The sequence below is a fragment of the Syngnathus scovelli genome, chromosome 6 (genome assembly GCF_024217435.2).
Source record: "Syngnathus scovelli strain Florida chromosome 6, RoL_Ssco_1.2, whole genome shotgun sequence".
NCBI lineage: Eukaryota > Metazoa > Chordata > Actinopteri > Syngnathiformes > Syngnathidae > Syngnathus > Syngnathus scovelli.
Window position 1 is genome coordinate 190,413 of NC_090852.1, and position 16,602 is coordinate 207,014.

The 16,602-nt window shown below is 42.3% G+C and overlaps 1 long non-coding RNA gene across 1 annotated transcript; it reads left to right on the plus strand.

Moving 5' to 3' along the window:
• The first annotated feature begins 1,707 nt into the window (after window positions 1-1,707).
• On the plus strand, window positions 1,708-15,602 carry LOC137840393 (uncharacterized). Its single transcript, XR_011087013.1, has 3 exons — window positions 1,708-2,985; window positions 8,766-8,891; window positions 8,994-15,602. It is a non-coding gene; the product is annotated as an uncharacterized lncRNA (long non-coding RNA).
• The last annotated feature ends 1,000 nt before the right edge of the window (window positions 15,603-16,602 follow it).

A 16,602-nucleotide genomic window follows, 5' to 3' on the forward strand; every position in this document is an offset into this window, starting at 1 on the left:
TAATGCATTTGAATAATACCAATGACCTTAATGGAAGTTTATTCGCTTTTTAACACTTTGTGGTATGAGTTTTGGAAAATATTTGTGGTACGGAAGCCGTTGGGATACTTGGCAAGGGCTTTGGGTACTTCCGGCTTGCTAATGCTAAATAGCCGCGATTTGCGTTAATCGATTTATTTCCAAATATGTTGTTGCGAATTAAATTTGCGGTTGCAGGGGAACAGTTAACACAATTAAACGACACAAATGGGTTTTATCTAACTTTATTTAGTGCTTATCACATTGTTAGATAGGTTTAGGGACGGGATTGGTTGACGAGCCGCCGTGACACTTCGCAGAGGCTCATGGGAATTTGCCATTGACAGTGACACCGTGAACCAAGAAAGTGGCGCTGGGAATGACAATCTCCTAAGGTAAGATTTTTCTGGTTGATAAATGTCAGATAAACGGCTGATACAAACACAGTCCTTTTGATAAAATAATATTAATTGCGTGGATATAATGGTTTAAAGGGTTTTCATCACAATTGGACTACAGGCAGACCTCCAATTTCGCTACCCTCCCTGAAGGACATTTACACCTCCCATGTCGCCCGCAAGGCAACCTCGATTGCCAGAGATGTGAGTCACCCGGCTCACTCTTTGTTTGACCTTCTGCCCTCTGGGAAGAGGTACAGGAGCCTGCGCTCCCGCACCACCAGACTCGCAAACAGCTTCTTTCTCCAGGCTGTTAGGGCCCTGAACTCGCTACCCCCTTCTGCGTAGCGTGCGGCACTGTTGCGCTACTTTCGGGAATGTCTGCTGTACGCGCACTTGCTCCTTTTTTTTTCTGCTCCTCCTATTTATTTATTGTTGTTTATTATTGTTGTTGTTGTGTTATTTATTCATTATTTATTCAGCACGCTTTTGTTATACTTGTTTACTTGTTGTCTGTTGTGAGCCATGTCTTGTCACCGTGGGATAGGGGGGAACGAAATTTCGGTTTCTTTGTGTGTCTTTGGCATGTGGAGAAATTGACAATAAAGCTGACTTTGACTTTGACTTTGACTTTGAGATGCAGTCACATTTCCCATTACCCATCCGTGGTCTCCTCTCTCTCTCTCTCTCTCTCTCTCTCTCTCTCTCTCTCTCTCTCTCTCTCTCTCTCTCTCTCTCTCTCTCTCTCTCTCTCTCGTACTCTCGTTCTCTCGTTCTCTCTCGTTCTCTCGTTCTCTCTCGTTCTCTCTCGTTCTCTCTCCCTCTCTCTTGCTCTCTCGCTCTCTCTCTCTCTTTCTTTCTTTCTCTCTAACCCTAACCCTAACCTCTCTCTCTCTCTCTCTCGCTCTCGCTCTCTCTTGCTCTCTCGCTCTCTCGTTTTCTCTCTCGCTTTCTCTCTCTCCCTCTCGCGCTCTCTTTCTCTCTAACCCTAACCCTGACCCTAACCTCCCTCTCTCTCTCTCGCTCTCTCGCTCTCTCGTTTTCTCTCTCTTTTTTCTCTCTCTCCCTCTCTCTCTCTCGCTCTCTCTCTCTCTCTCTCTCTTTCTCTCTAACCCTAACCCTGACCCTGACCCTAACCCTAACCTCTCTCTCTCTCGCTCTCTCTCTCTCTCTCGCTCTCTCTCTTGCTCTCTCGTTCCCTCGTTTTTTTCTCTCTCTTTTTCTCTCTCTCTCGCTCTCTCTCTCTCTCTCTCTCTCTCTCTCTCTCTCTCTCTCTTGCTCTCTCGCTCTCTCGCTCTCTCGCTCTCTCGTTCTCTCTCTCTTTCTCTCTCCCTCTCTCGCTCTCTCGCGCTCTCTCTCTTTCTCTCTCTCTTTCTCTCTCCTTTTTTTTAATTTTGACCAAAATAAAAAAGAAAAGTCTAAACTTTAATCAGACTCTATTCTTAACTCGAACAAATTCTAAGGGAGTTTTCTTTCCAGACTAAAAGAGAAGATAGAGGACGGGAGAGTACACACGAGGGCGCCATAGACACATAAAATGGCTGTCTGGCAAACAGGGCTTAGTTGGATAGAATCACTAATTGGTTATTATTATCTTTTAAATGTAGAAATAAATAAGTGGGAATAACGCTAATAGATAGTATTAAATTGTTTTTTAACATTTTGTTTATTTTGATCGCTTTTGGGGTGGATATTGTAATGAATACGCTTGGGGACAGTTGGTTGCCATGACAATGTAAGCGTCATCACGGATACTTCCGGCTTGGCTAACGTTTACTAGCCACTTGACGCGCACGGCTATTTCGTTTTAATTGCACAGTTTTATTATTGTGGTGGGCGAGTGGATTTACGGACAATAGTGACCGGGTAGTGCGAGTTAACAAAAGCAATCGAAATGTATTCTGTTATTATCACTGGGATGGGTAATTTTAATAATATTTTCGATTAACGGGGTCCACTACGACATTTTGCAGGGGTTATAGGTACTTCCGGGTTGCTAGTGCGAGGGCTTGTGGGTACTTCCGGGTTGCTAATGCTCATGACGTTGGCGCTGGTACGCCAAAAAAGAAAAGAGAAGAAGGAGGAAGAGCGATTTCGTCCTAAATATGCGATCTTATTAATGTTAGCAATTGAATTTACGGATAAATGGGACCGGTTAATGCATTTGAATAATACCAATGACCTTAATGGAAGTTTATTCGCTTTTTAACACTTTGTGGTATGAGTTTTGGAAAATATTTGTGGTACGGAAGCCGTTGGGATACTTGGCAAGGGCTTTGGGTACTTCCGGCTTGCTAATGCTAAATAGCCGCGATTTGCGTTAATCGATTTATTTCCAAATATGTTGTTGCGAATTAAATTTGCGGTTGCAGGGGAACAGTTAACACAATTAAACGACACAAATGGGTTTTATCTAACTTTATTTAGTGCTTATCACATTGTTAGATAGGTTTAGGGACGGGATTGGTTGACGAACCGCCGTGACACTTCGCAGAGGCTCATGGGAATTTGCCATTGACAGTGACACCGTGAACCAAGAAAGTGGCGCTGGGAATGACAATCTCCTAAGGTAAGATTTTTCTGGTTGATAAATGTCAGATAAACGGCTGATACAAACACAGTCCTTTTGATAAAATAATATTAATTGCGTGGATGTAATGGTTTAAAGGGTTTTCATCACAATTGGACTACAGGCAGACCTCCAATTATGCTGATAAACTTGGCCAGAAACTTAAATGAAATAATATAACATTGAGTTAAGTACAAACATACGTAATGATGGTTTAAATTCAATGAATCAATAAATTAAAAGAGACAAAGACTGACCTATTGATCTTTTCTGTCTGCGTTAAAGCTGGGCAGTTGACTTGACAAATAACTGTAATTTTAATTGACTAGGTAGACACACACCGGGGCTCGATCAACCCCGGCGGGGCCTCCCTTGGGCGAGGGTGTCTGGTGATAATGGCCGAAACACTCTGTGACCCCAAGGTCCACTACTGATGACGTGTCTACGAAATTCTGACGCTCAAATTACCCACAACAAAGACGACTTAATGGGATCCCTTCTAAAGAAAGCTGTTGGTTGAATATAAAAACAAGATATTAGGTCAAAAATACTTCAAAGTTAATAGACATAATATAATCCAAGGGTAGGACTTTAGGTTGCTTTCTTCTCTCACTTTTCACTATTTTTCCATCTTGCTGGCCGAAGACCTGGGTAGCGCCTCAGCTACTCGGGGGAGGTTCTGGTTGAGGTGCATTCTCACTTCGCCGTCCTTCGTACCCATTCCAGAATTTATGCGACTCCGGTACGGCGAGGTTTACTGAAGGAGACATGCGCCGGCCTGTGCCTTCCGCTGCCTTCTATCTAACCAACTGGGTCGGCGGACCCTTTGGGGAATGTGTAGCGAGATAACCTTATAAACCTAACCCTAACCCTAACCCTCACCCTCACCCTCACCCTCACCCCAACCCCAACCCCAACCCCAACCCCAACCCTAACCCTAACCCTAACCTTTCTCTTTTCAAAAAGAAATCATCCATACAATCATAAATGTATATACAACCACCATTCCTGAACACAGAGCTAAAATTATTCATTTTTAATTTTACTCTGCTTTCACTTCATAACATTGCTGGACTGGGAGGTTTTATTGAAAAAAAAAAAAGGTTCCCCCTTACCTTTTGTGCTGATCGGACTGCAATATTGTTGAGCAAGAGCGGAGAAGGAAGAATTCTTCCTGGAGCATGCACTTTCCCTTCTGAAGAAATCACGTTGGATGGTCACCATTTGTTGGATTTTGGTCCACAATTTGGGAAGCGCGCTATTCGCGCCTCACGGCAAAAGCCATAGCCAATCACCTGTTATTCCATTTACTCACTGTGCGCTCGTTTTTTTTTTTTCAGTTTTAGGAAAAGGCTAAGACACCGAAACGGAATTTAGACTTACACAGGTTGGTTGAGTTCAATCACAATTCTTGTTTAGAAAGCTCTGTTTTCAGGAAAGTACAATACAGCGCTGGGCCTTTCGTGCGACCATGCTCAAGAGCAGAAAGTCTCCATTCAGAAAAGGCAACGTTCAAGGTTCTTTGGTCAGCTTATATTCAGTTGCACATGCTAGTGTGGGCCGAGTTTGATGGGTGATGAATCGGGGTGTGGCAAGTTCGCAGGAGAGTTTGATTCCATGGGAGTGGGTGCTGGTTCGGTGAGAGCTGGTTACGTGGGGGTGGGTGCTGATTATGGGCGATTCGGTGTGTGGGGGGGCTGTTGTCTTCCATCCCGTCTTTCGGCCTTGGCGATCACCTTTGGCCGGGTTCTTGGTTGTTTTCCTTCTGCCGCTCTTCCTCTGGCACCTCTACCGGTTTTATCTCCAAGGCTCCTTCCAGTAAACCATTCTTGCACATACATCCTCTTTGCCCACTGCCGCACACCGCCCATTCATCATTCTTTCATGTTTGTCATTGTACGGAATTATGTGAGCTTTTGGCTGTGACATCATCAATTTATTAATGTTCCCTGACTATGCAAACTTTGTACTCACCATGTTTTTGTTTGTTTGTTCTTTTGATACTCCATGTACTTGCTTACGTCATCAGATTCTTAGTTTAATCATGCCTCCAACCATATCTTTTCTTTGTTAGGCTAAATATTTTCCTCTGTCCAGAACGTTCAGTCGTAATCGAAAACTAGCGTCAAGCATTAGTCAATACATAAAATATAATCAAGTACTGTACATTTTTAGACAACTTTGGCAGTGTCCGTGATTTAGAAAATAGTCAGCCATGCATTGAACAGTTCCTTAAGGGTCATTAAGCTATTCAGGCAATATATCAAAAAACATGTTATTTCAAAGTGCTCAGAAATACATATCAGATCTGTCATGTAACATGGGGGGAAAAGAAGGTGCAAATGGTAAAAAATGGATTGTTCACAGGAATAAATTGGCAGAGCTGAAATTCCAAATTTGTCCAAAGGATGGCGCCAGACCAAAACATGAGACCAAAAAAGGGGCCAGAATAAGCTAAGCAAGTTAAAATAGAAATAAAACAGGAACACGGTGTCAGAGTGTGAGTCACGCATGGACGCACAAATGTGATTTTTACTTTTTGATTTCTTTGCTTGGTGTGGTATATGGTTTTTGCTGCTTTGCTGGTCTCCAAAAAACACTCGGTGGTCGGTGGCTGTTTTCAGAAAAATAAGCAATTCAGGGACCACGGCTGATTGGGAAAAGATTTTATTCAACCGATGTCAGAGTGAAGTCTTTCCAAAAAGTTGAGTGGCCCAAGGCATGGATGTAAAAAAAAGCCCTCCCCCCAAAAGAGGGAGCGAGCGAGCCCGCACTAGAGCGAGCCCCCGCTGGAATGAGAGACCGCTGGCACCCGCTAGAGCGAACCCCCCCCCCCTCTTGTCAGGCCCGTAGCTTTTATACCTGACAAGAAGCTGATGTCACGGCTTTGGGTAACAGCTGTAGTTTTCAATCTACTAGTTTACTTCAGTCCTAAAAAGGAGATCTTGACCAGCGCTGTTGGTGATGGACGACAACAGCCACTTTACCTTATTATAGGATTGCACACATTGCTGAAACTGAATTCTCCCTGGTCACGGACAACTGGCCCTTCTATCTTCTACTAAGTACTTGTACACTACTGAAACTAAAGCTTCTCTGTACAGCAAATATAGTTTGATAGTCTTACTGCTACTATTGGATCATCTAATGCAACATACAGATACGCCTAAAGTTCAAAATTCACTTCATTGGCTAAAAATGTATTCTGTAACCGCTAAAGCAATATTGTTAGTCAATTCGATCAAGAGACCCCTCACTATGAGAATAGTGGCGTGACATAAATTGTTTGGAGAAGCACAAATGTGATTTTTACTTTTTGATTTCTTTGCTTGGCTAAAAATGTATTCTGTAACCGCTAAAGCAATATTGTTAGTCAATTCGATCAAGAAACCCGTCACTATGAGAATAGTGGCGTGACATAAATTGGTTAAAGAAATAGATCAAAGGTTTAGATTTTTATTTCAGAGTTAATTGAAGCGTAACTTTAAAAATTATTCTCATGCAACAGGAAGTGAAGAAAAGGGGAAGTGAAAGGCTTTACCGGCGGCTAGCTGTACATTGGTGGAAAGTAATGCCTGGTCAAAGCGGAAACATCTGCTGAAGGACAGCAGGTGTATGAGAGGGGGAAAATTGTCCAAACCCTATACAGCGTGGGAAAACTGACCAGATTCTATAGGGCGTGGGAAACTAGGCGGTCTTATCCTATAGAGAGAATATAGATACCAGACAAGTCTATAAAAACTTCTGCAGGGGCAGCTACGGGGCTTTTTCCCCCAAAGAGCGCTCATACGTGAAGAAGCCCGAAGGAGTTTCAAGATTTTTTCCAGAGTCCCGGGATCTTTGTGCGAGAGGCAGGATCGCTGGTCTGAAATTAACTTGGATTTACTCCAAAAAATTGGACTGGACAACTTTACAGGAGAAATTAGGTGAGGGAAAACGACTTTTATGTATTTTAGCGAGAGTGGGAAATAGTCATTGGGCCGCCGGCTCCCTCGAGGCCAGCCTGTTTATCTAATTTGGATTTTAGAAGTAAGATCGAATTGATCACTCGACTTTGCTTCCACCAAAAATAGCACGCAGCTGGTATCTACCTTTTCCCTCTGTCATGAACTGTGTTTTGCAATCGAATTGTTCTGGGATTGAATGATTTTATTAACACGGGTATCAGTGAGTGGAATTGTTCGGTTTCTGGAGTAATTGAGATTTGTAATTCGATTTCATGTTTCGTCAATAAATGTGTTTTGTATATTATCTACTTCGATGTGCGCTGATCTGTACTGAATGTGCAATCAAATGTTTGGGGTTGATTTGACGATTTGATTAATGTGCAGGGGATTATTATGGTATAATTTAGGACCGTAATAAATAAGAGCAACCTCAGACAATTTTAGAGAATTAAATAACTCCCGTAGTTATTTAAGACACGGGTTAATTTCAATCTGTTTGGAAGTTTGCTTCGTCTGAATAAATTAATGAAAGTGCTTACAACGGATTATCAGTTTAGTGTAGAACTAAAAATAATTTAATTATTTGAAGGGCGCGGGCCTGTTTCCCCTTTTTGACGGGCCGCGTAAAAAGCAACTCCGAACATGTTAGAGAATTAAATAACTTTCGTAAATATTTAAGGGAAAAGTGAATTTTGTTAAATGTTAATTCGTTTGAAAATTTACTTCCTCTAGTTAAAATAACGGCGATGGTTAAAATAGATTATTAGAGTTGGTGAAGGATAAAAAAATTTCGGATTATCGGTTTAGTGTAGAACTAAAAATAATTTAATTATTTGAAAGGCGCGGGCCTGTCTCCCCTTTTTGACGGGCCGCGTAAAAAGCAACTCCGAACATGTTAGAGAATTAAATAACTTTCGTAAATATTTAAGGGAAAAGTTAATTTTGTTAAATGTTAATTCGTTTGAAAATTTACTTCCTCTAGATAAAATAACGGCGATGGTTAAAATAGATTATTAGAGTTGGTGAAGGATAAAAAAATTTCGATTGTCTGTCGGGCGCGGCCCAGTTGCTAAATTTGTCGGGCCGCGTCAAAAGTTAAACAGGACGCGGTCGAAAAATAGACTTGCCTTCCAAATTAATTACTGGGCAAATCTAAATAGAGTAAAACATTTTTATTTGTTTTAAGAAAGTTGTTACTCTTTTTTAAAGCAATCAAGTGGGGTGAAGCACTCCGACCTTTAAGTGCTAGATCTACTTATAAGAAGTTGGAATTAATAATATAAAGTGCAGTAATTTTCTTCTTAAATGCTATTATTGTCACACTTTTATTAATCCGATTCTCTTTCGAATAAACAAGTTGGTCGGCTCGCTGCATGAGCGACCAAGTGGAACGGACCCATATCAACATTTACTTCGGCAAAACTAGTGCTTGGGTGCGCTATACAAACGAATCCCTGAGGTCTTAACAAAGACATCTAAAAATATCCGTAACATAATAAGAACTTCAAACATTAGCGGGGAGCCATCAATACGATGCGGTCACTTCGAAGTCTTGCCTCGAATTGAGTTACTCGGCTCGAGCTTCGGGTGACTTGAGAGGGATTGGCGTCGTACAGAAATTAGATTGATTCCGGTGGAGTTAATTTAACTCGGGTGGTTAGATTACGGACGAATCTCCGAACCCGGCTAAGACAAACCCGCCTTATGGAACGAGGTGCGTTTGACCCGGCGTTGATGCTCGCCTTCGAGCCCCACCTCGGAAAACGGAATCCATTTATGTTTTTCTTCATAAGGGGCTTGTGAGAGCCGTGCTTTGTCTGGCCCCTCACCTAGGATCCGTTTGCCATGGATGACCCTACCAGGGGCATGAAGCCCCAGACAACATGGCTCCTAGGATGTCTGTGCCTCCTTACCAGCAAATTTCTGGAAGTCCACATGGCGTCTTTGATGGCAGCAAAGGTGAGCCACTGCTTTGTAAAGTCTTCTTGCTTGATTTTCAATGGGCTCACTCCCATAGAGTACAAGGTCTGCATACAGCGCTTCCCTTGCCGGGAATTGCAGGTCGCCCACAAGTCTACAGCAGCCCTGCACTACCAGAGCAGGTGCAACACCGACTCCTGGGCGCCACAGCCAGGTCGGGGGCACGTTGAGAGCGCTGACATGCCCCGGGAGTGCATAACGGACCTGACTTGGAGGACATCATGGGCCACCACCCGTAACAGGTCCCGAAGTTTGTTTCGAGAGGGCGCGGTGGTTGACATTGTGTCAAACTGTTGTGGGCTCGCCAAATGCAAGCCCGTGCACTGGACACGCCGCTTCCTGCTCCTGTACGACAGAGATCATAGACCTGTGATTTGTTAAAATTTCACTATTCTCTTGCTCTAATTTAAAGTTCTTCAAAAACGTCTTGACTAAGGAATAAGAAGGTGACAGATTAAAAGACACAGGAATTCTTTGGTCGGTGGGTATTAGCTTTATTTTCCAAAGGTATGAGCCCATCCGGAATCGTGTCATTGCTTGGCTTTTCGGTGCATTTGGTGTAACAAAGCGCGCTTCACAGGTGCAGGGCAACATATCTTCTACCGAGGAAGAGGTTTAACTCCGGGACTCCTTCTCCTCCGTTTTTTTTCTTTTTCTTCATGGTGTCCCTCTTCAGTCCCTCTGACTTGGATTTCCAGGTGAAGTAAAAAATGGCTCGGTCCAATTCTAAAAGCAACTTACTTGTTGGGATGAAAACAGAACTGATTAGTAAAAGCAAGGGTAAAATCACCACTTTTATGGTTAAAATTCTCTCTTCTACGGTCAGCTCTCTTAATCCCCCAAACCCAAGAACAGATACTGTTAGGGTTTTACAGAGTATCCTTATCATAGGATTATGTTGGAATGCAACAGGTAATAAATACCTTACCTTGTCCTCCTTATCACAAGATCGTAAAACATCCCCTGAGATGTTTAGACTAGAGGACAAGGGGTTTCTATTCAGCCTACCCATACCCCCACTCTGTTTCTCTTAATAAATATGTCCTTGCAGTTGGGGGAGCTTCAGACTTCACTCCTTCAACGTGTGAACTCTCTACCTGCAGGTGTCTAAAAGAACTTGCTTGTCTCCCGTGTGGTTCTTCCAAAATAAGTTGGAGTGAACAAATCTCTAACATTTTGGTGCCGAAACCCGGGATCCCTCATACCCGCTATCTGGCTGACGAAGGAGGACGTGATGCATTGTCGACAAGCCAGTGTCCATTAGGAGGACCTGGAGAAGAAAGTCCTGGGAAGAGAATTCTTCGCTGGGCCAGCATCTTAGGTCTGCCTTCGTCTGACAGAGGTGGATTGACGGGACCCGGCAGTGCAACGAACCAAGGGGACAAGTAAGTTAAAGGCCTGAAGTTGTGTGCACGAGAGATACGGCTTTGGTTTGTCCGAGCTATGAGATACGGCTTTGGTTTGTCCGAGCTATGAGATACGGCTTTGGTTTGTCCGAGCCATGAGATACGGCTTTGGTTTGTCCGAGCCATGAGATACGGCTTTGGTTTGTCCGAGCTATGAGATACGGCTTTGGTTTGTCCGAGCTATGAGATACGACTTTGGTTTGTCCGAGCTATGAGGCCTAAAAAAGCGCTGGAGTTTGTGTGATTGAGTGTGTGACTGGTAGGATAAATTGACTAAATAGCAGTTCTAGCATTGATCCACGGCAATAATACAGGCTAGTAATTTGTTGAAAGGTCAATTTAAACCTGCATTGAGGATCCTCAAAGACATAATTAAATAAATAAGTAATAATAATAATAATAATATTTTTGAGAAAAAGAAATTATATAACCTAAAACTACTAGAATTAAGATGGGAAATAAAAACGGTAAATCTCTACCTCTTGACGGAGATGAGAAGTACATGGCGAGTAGATTTCTTAATTGTATGCAATATATGCCGAAGTGGAATAAAAAGTATGGAGTAGAAGGGAAGTTGAGAGTTGAAGTGTGGAAGATAGCAGTCGATGTTTTAGAAGAGAGTGTGAATAAAAAGAAAAATGGACTGAAAAAGAAAAGAAAAGAGAGAGAATTGGATTGTGCTAAAATGTGGTTAAAAGCTTCACAAGAGAGAAGAGAACAAATCCAAAAGACAAAAGATAGAAAGATGAAAGGTGATGAGGCTGAGACTATGTTTGTCAGGCCGAAAGACAATGAGGCCACAGTGCGCAGGCGCACTGCCGCGGCCACGGCTCCAGCCGACGCTGAAGGGGCAGCTCGAGCAGAGGAGCAAGAGGGGCCTTCCGCTCGCACACAAAACTTGTATCCAAGTTTAAGAAAAATTCAGCCCCCCCCCATATAACAGCAAAAGAAGTCAGGGTCACATTATTAGAAGTCCTGTACAAACAAGAAGTTTGACCACTGCTGCAAGATTTTCTCAAAATTTAGACAAGGTTGATGTGTGCCCAATGATACAGGTGCCAAATCCTCTTGTAGGGGAAGACCAACCCCCACATACATATGTTTTCCGGCCATGGACTTTGGAAGAGGCAAGAAAAGCAGTTGAAGGGGTTACCCCTGTTGCTGAAGACCCAGATAAATGGGCAGAGGACATGGCTGGAATTATACATTCCTATAGACTGAATGGACATGAGGCAGGAGAAGCTGCAATGTCCTCCTTGGGAAAAGACTGGGCAAAGGTTAGAGGAAATTATACAGGCAGAAATAATCAAGGGCCTTTTCCCTATCCCGTTGAGGGAAATCAATTGGGAGGGAAGTATGCAGCACAATGGAATGGTCTTGTGCAAAGAGTGCGAACTATATTTCAAAGACGAGCGAATTATGGTCATTTGGCAGCAATAAAACAGAAGCCTGGCGAAGATACTGATGATTTTCATTTGAGATTTGAAAAAGAATTCAGGGTGCATAGTGGCATCCCATTCAATGATACAGCTGAGAGTGCTTATCAACAACAGCTTAAAAATGCGCTCCTCACTAATTTCCGCCCTGAAATAGGCAACTGGGTGAGGAAACATTTGGTGGAAGTGGATGTTGCAAGTGTGACAACAACTATGCAATGGGCTTGACATGCTGAAAAAGTGATCAAAAAAGGCAAAAGTTCTGATGTATTTCATCTAGATAATGATGATGAACTAGATGAAGATACAACAGTCTTCTTCCAAGGGTCCCAGCAAGGCAGAGGAGGAGGTAGAGGGCAACAAGGTCGCAGGCCGCCATATAATTCAAAACCCCCACGGGACACTGACAACTGTTGGAACTGTGGGAAACGAGGACACTTTGCAAGAGTGTGTCGTTCTGCAAAGCAATATCAATCAAAGGGTGCAGGAAGGGGCAGAGGAAAAGCCAAATTTTTAGCATGACAAGCTTCCTCCTCTTTGACCACTTATGCTCATACAGAGAAAGAAAGAATAGATGCCCATATGACAGCAAAACATGTCATTGTCAGATTATTATAATTTTTTTAGATTATTAGAAGTCTTGTCCATCCAAGAAGTATGACAATGCTGTTTGTATGCCCAAATTACAAATGACTAGAGCTCAAATTGTGTTACACTAAAGTTAAAATATGCAAATCACGTGGTAAAGAAATGCAACTTGCTTCTAGAAGATAAATAAATAAAATTAGAATGTGCTGTCCTCGTGTGCATGGGAGGGACCAGCTCATGATCGACCACAGGAAATGGCCAGCCTGTGACGAATCATTGTTGCTGAGACCTACCTTCCGCACGCGAGAGCTGTGCATGTGTGTGCGTATGTGTTAAAGTTAAAGTTAAAGTCCCAAATTGATGAAGATTGGCTAAACTTTTAGTATAAAGAAATTTGCTAGACTGTTGTCTATTCAATTAACACCGCAGAACAGAAACAATTTTGACAGAAAAAAAAATTAGAGGAAAAGAGAGAGAGAAATCTGTTTGCGAGCAGAAACTAATCCACACTAGTGTATGTTAAGTGTCGAGCACACATGAGAAATTCGAAGAAGAAAAAAAAGAAAGAAAAAAAAAACGACAGAACATGCTTTCAGGAATTGGAAGAAGCTAAATTGTGAATTTAAGATTTTGCAATGCTACATTTAATAGGAATAATTGATTGGTTGTGTTATAAGATTATGCAAAATTCTAAATGCAAGCTAAATCTGAGAGATTGAGTTCTTCAAATTTAAAAACAAAGAAAAAATTCTGATAAATTTGCCAGTTGTTTATTTTAGTTAAGTTTTTTTTTGGACTGGTGGATTGTTCTACCAGGAAACCTGAGTTGAAAATGATATATGAATGTTGTGTGGTGAGCTTGGATGAATTGGGACCAATGTGATAGTATGACTCCTTTTTGGAGACTGTGTGAGATGCATATGATGAGCATTGATGAATGATTGCCTGAATGAAAGGTTGAATGGTTGAAGTCGTTGGCGACTACTATGGAAAATTAGTAGAGCGACTTTGATGAAAGAGTGATTTTGAATGTTAGAAAGAAACACGTAGCTTTTGGATTGATAATTAACTAGAAAAAAAACTGGAGAACCAGTAACACATGTAGAAGATGTGTGAACTGAGAAATTGAGAAGCGTTTTGGAAAGAAAGTCAAATTAAATGATGATGGAATCGTATGTAGTACAGAACGCATTCTCCCAAAAAGTTTGTCAAGGTGTGAGGCATGGGCGTTGCCAAGCCTCAAAAGGAGGGAGTGAGTAGGACAGGTAGTGGAAGATAGTAATAATACAACACTTTATGACAATGAATTTTCGAATACATTTGGTGTTATACTGTGTTAAATTTTTTGTTCTGGTGTAGATAGGTTTGCAACACGAGAGATTTAGAGGTTCAAAAGAAAGACAGTTAAAAGAAAACATTTTTGATTTGGACAATTGCAGGCTAACAGGAACATGAGAACGATAAGAACTACGAGGTGGGATCCAATTTCATTGGGGAGATTGAGAATTCACAGCACCATACTCTAAGTCACATTTTTGAGCAAGCATGACAATAACATGTGAGAGGTCAAGACATACAGATCAGGGCTTGATGTGGAACGCAGACCTCGATGAGTTGATTTTCAATAATGATACTGAAGACAACATACTGTCCGATTAAATTGGAACTATAGATAAAATGTAGCTCAAAAATAGGATGAGTTGCAGGATTTACGATATAAAAACGAGACCGCTGTTATTAGGAGAATTTGAAGTTTGGTAAATAAATGTTACCAGCAAATTGATGGAAGCAGCTAAATTTGGAGATAGTCTTACAAGTTTGACGTCCCAGCCTGTCATTCTCAGTGTCAGGGCCCCTGAAACCCAATCCGAGTCTTCGCCTGCAGCCGTGAACAACTACAAAATGGTGCCTGGCTCTGAAGCACCTTTGACCTTTGGCGAAGGACAAGAAAAGACTACTGTTGTGCTTGGAGAGGGGCAAGTACACTCCGGAGGACAGACAACATCCTCGGGGACGGAAAAGACAGTGAAAAGCGGAGGAACTCACAATGATGAAAATTGACTCATTTGAACAATGGACTCATTCAAGAGTGATGGATGGGGTCGCTCTGAAGCAACAACAAAAGAACACCAACTTGAGAGGGTGAAGTGCAGCAAAAAGATATGGACTTGGAGTGTCCGACAACCAAATCGCACTCCTTGCTACAGCATTACCAAATTTGGTGAAGCTTGGTTCAAAGTGGAAGGGAGGTTCATTGTGCACTGAGTTTGACAGAACTGAGGAGATTTTATAAATAAATAAATAAAAATTTGAAAAATACGTAGGACTACAGAGAAAAGCGTTATGATCAGAGATTGAACGGATTTGGATAAAACAAATAGGCTAAAACGGTAGGAAACAAGAGCAAGATCTGATATTTTGGCTCATCAAGCTTAAAACGTAGAGGTCGAGTTATATAAATTTTAGAACAGGACATTTGGCAGTCAGGAGGAAGCTAGGTTGCTCAATGTACCTACTCAATACAATAGTAAGGTTTTTGTACCACAGTGGAGGTTGGATGGTCAGAAAGTTAGGTACGTTCAATTTTTGACATTCACACAATCATGCATAGGAGTCACAAGGCGACAGTTAACAAGACAATGACGAGTATGGGATTAGATGCTAAAACGTCTGCCATACAGTTACCGATAGGAGATTCTATCAAAAGAAGCTACACGAGAGATGTGTGTGTGTGTGTGTGTGTGTGTGTGTGTGTGTGTGTGTGTGTGTGTGTGTGTGTGTGCGTGTGCGTGTGCGTGCGTGTGTGTGTGTGTGTGTGTGTGTGTGTGTTCACACCCTGTGTGTGTGTTCACACCCTGTGTGGGTGCGAGCGTGTGAGGAGAAAGAAGGCATGGGTAAGACAATCTCTTTTAAACCAGGAGGCAATAAATGGGAACGCCCCTGTCATAAATAGTTTTTGGTTAAAGGGAATCATTAGGAAGTGTTCAAACTCTTCCCGCAAACATTCCTATTTGCCAGTTAAATGGGCACTACAATTGACTACGAGAGTTGCAAACAACAGATGAAGAGCAGTCCTTGGCAGATTATATGATCAGGACGCTCAAACTGTGTCAAAGACAAATTTACTGCCGCTTGATCTTTCCTCCTCACAGGTCGACAACCCCATCAATCCAGGAGACTGGGTCTACGTCGAGGTCATCAAAGGAAGGAACTGGGCCAGCCACGACGGGAGGGACCATTCCAAGTCTTGCTGACTACACATGTTGCACCCAAGGTTGCAGGACCCACAAATGCATTAACGACGACTGCTCTCCAGGAGGAAACTGGATGGGAGCTTTGGACATCACCGCTGTGTGCCAGGATGAGAGAGCCGTTTTCAAGGTGTAAGGGCTCTACTACCAACATGGCTGCACCATCGGACGGGACCTACTTCATTCAGAAGTTCAGAAGCACTGCCTCACCTGCATCCTATGAGTGCACGTGCCTGTTCAGTACGGATCATGGTTTTGTGGTCACAGGAGTTGTCCGATGCTGCCTGCCAACTGGACACGAGTGTGTGCGCCGGTGTGTGTGACAGACCTCACCTACAGACTAGAACATCATCAGCTGACGAAAACACGGGCACATATACAACTTCTTAGACGTGACAGTTGTGATAATGATAATGAGACGTGGATTGCGTAGATGCTGTTCTGTTGAGCATGTATTACGGAAACTTGTTGATTTGACCATCGAAAATGCTTCACAAGTGATGGATACAATGATGTACTGTTTCTGTGTTTTTATTTTTATTTTTTATTGATAGCATTCTGGTCGCCTGTGGCAACGGGGCCGTGTAAGAATTTTCCTGCTAATAACATCTGGCCAGCAGGTTTTTCGCTTACACAATAAGTTTGATCTGGGGTGTTGAGGTAATGCCTCAATTTCACTGGAAAGTGTTGCTATCATTGTTTGTTGTTTTTATTTTTACTATTCTTCTTTCTTCATTATACATATATATATGTTTTCCTTTCTTACTTGTCTTTGTTGTTTGGGGTGACATAATCATATGATAAAACAGGAGGGAGATGTTAGGGTTTTCCAGGTTATCTTTATCGTAGGATTATGTTGGAATGCAACAGGTAAAAAAAACCTTACCTTGTCCTCCTTATCTCAAGGTCGTAAAACATCCCCTGACATGTTTAGACTAGAGGACAAGGGCTTTAGCCAGCCTACCCATACCCCCACTCTGTTTCTCTTAATAAATATCCACGTGCAGGA